This window comes from Phodopus roborovskii, unplaced genomic scaffold (assembly GCF_943737965.1).
Source record: "Phodopus roborovskii unplaced genomic scaffold, PHOROB, whole genome shotgun sequence".
Classification (NCBI taxonomy): Eukaryota; Metazoa; Chordata; class Mammalia; order Rodentia; family Cricetidae; genus Phodopus; species Phodopus roborovskii.
Window position 1 is genome coordinate 102,840 of NW_026125993.1, and position 2,687 is coordinate 105,526.

Consider the following 2,687-nt stretch of genomic DNA (forward strand, 5'->3'; position numbering starts at 1 on the left):
ATGGGACTCATTATACAGCAATTAAAATACATAATGAAAAGTCTTAAGTTATTTTGTCCAGCATTGTTTTGTTGGGTTGCTATGAAATGTAAGGCCACGAAGGCATTCAGTAAAACATTAGATGTAATCTAATAAACTATTTCTTTACAAAATCATAAAACCAAAAGGTAGTTACCCACACTTGATACCTGTTATGGCATAGCCTAAAAGACATGAGAGTCTGTGATGCTTTCCAAATGCTTTAAGTATAACTGCCTTTATAATCCCATCCCTGTCTCCAATTAAAGGACATCATGATTACATATAAGAATGAAGTTCATAGTAACCAATGACACATCATAGAAATTTGCTATTTGAAACTTCATCAGTTTAAATCAGCCTTCATACAGAATCTAAGGGTACATTGGAATCATGTGTATATACATTTGGAAATGTTACTTTTAGGATTATTGCCTTAAATTCTAATTTTTTTAGCCCAGGAGTCTGAACAATTTTCAGGAATAGGTATTAGAAATTAGGAGAAGTTACAAATACTTGTTATATGTAACAAAATACTCTTCCTTTTAAAGGTTGGTTAGATTGTCAAAAAGGGTATCCTTTCTTCTAGCGTTTTACTCACATATTTTTAAAAAATTGGTACCAACAACCTTAAGATTTTAGAAGAACTGGGTTTGTTCTTGTTATGTTTTAGCTTTGCTCTTTTCATTGATGTCACAGTGACATCTATGTCAGGAAAGTCTTTACTGACATGTTACTAGAAATTTCTAACAAGAGACTGATGGCACAGAAGGCTGGGCAATTTACCTTATCACTCAAACTCCACAAAGTGTTACAGAGTAAGAAAAGATTACAGAATCTACTATATATACTTTGGGATTTATGAGTCAAATATAGTTGTTCAAATATAAGAAACAATCACAAACATATATAAATTATTTGCAGCTATTTATCTGACTGAATGTTAATATCTGGAATATTTAAAGTACTCACAAACCATAATAAAAATGTGAAAATATTTAAACAGGAATTTTCGAAAAGCTGAATCAGTATATAATTTCATTTCACTGTGAATTATAATTATGAAATTGCTATGAATAATGGTCAAAAAGAGAAAGTTTAATACATGGCTATTGGGAATGTATAGTAAAGCAAGGGCCTGGAAGCAACCTAGATGCCCATCAACTGACGAATGGATAAAGAAGATGTGGAATAGTACTCTGAGGGTAAAAAAAAATGGGATCTTGAAATTCACAGGCAAATGGATAGAACTTGAAGAAACCATCCTGAATGAGGTAATCCAGTCACAAAAAGAGGAATATAGTATGTACTCACTCATATATGGATTTTAGGCATAGAGCAAAGGGTCACTGCCAGAGAAACTAGGATACAAGGAGGAATCTAAGAGATTTATATAAGGTCCCTCACAGAAGGAGAAAGAAACAAGACAGTGGAACCAGGATGTATCTCTAGTGCATGAGAGGACTTTGGGATCATGTTCCCCATGGAGCAGATACTCCCTTAATCTAGAGGCGGGGGAGTGCCTAGTCCCTACTCCAAATGACTTGACAGATTTTGTTGTCCCCTCCTGGAAGGCATCACCCTCCCTGTGAAGAGGAGGGAGGTAAGCCAAGAGGGTGGTAGTGCTGCATGGGAGGGAAGTAGAGTGGGGGGGAGGGAAAGAAAGGGAAAAAGAGTATTCTACTTCCATAAGAAAATGGGGGCAGGACTTCTGTTTATATTTTTACTTTCAATTCAAACCCCCAACCCTTTTTACAACCATGACTGTTCAGTAAACAGTGGTTGATAAGCATAAACCAACAATAATTTGGCTGGCTGCTGTTCCAAGAACCAACTCTGTTCTCCAAGGCTTTTGTTCTTGTGTCTGATGCTAGAAATGGTAGCAGGACATTGGGAAAGAAAATGGATTTCAAGTAGGTTAAGCAGCAGTAGCTAAAATCCACAAACAGGAGGTCAAGTAAAGGAAGCAGCAGTAGCTAGAATCCATACACATGAGATCTTGTAGCTAGTAGCTAGAACTCACACCCATGACATGAGGCTTACAAGGGCAAACTGAGACCAGTGTCATTTCATATGGTTCCTTTCCCTGGTGCCATGAATTTCCGTCAAATCAGCCTTCAAGGAATGACATTCTAGAAAGTGTAGTTTTCCCTGGCACCCAAAATCATTGCAATGCCAGAAGTGGAAAGAGAAAATAAAAGTCACTGGTTAAACTGCCATTTAAAAGAGGAAGAGGAGCAGGAGGAGAAGGAGGAGGAGGTGAAAGAGGAAAGACGAGGAAGATGAAGAAGGAGGAGGAGGAAGAGCACTAGCATTTTGTGGAATAATTTACCTGTTCTCCTTCTCAGCTTAGGAACCCAGTGCAGATTTCTTATTTTGCAACTTTTAGCACTTTCTGGCCTTTTCTCTGCTTTGTTTTTATTTTAGAAGCAAAATTAATATGGTATGTAGTTATCTAGAAATAATAATTCAGTGACTATTAGAATATTCACAGTACTGTGGATCCCACCTCCAAAATTATTTTCTTCATCATTAGAGAGGGAATCATTACAGTTGAGGAGTTGACACACGTCCCTCCTCACCTTCTATTCCAAGATCAAAGTTCATCCACAGTCTAGTATAAGCAAATACTTCATTGATCACTAAGGCTCAGCAATGATCTGTCATGT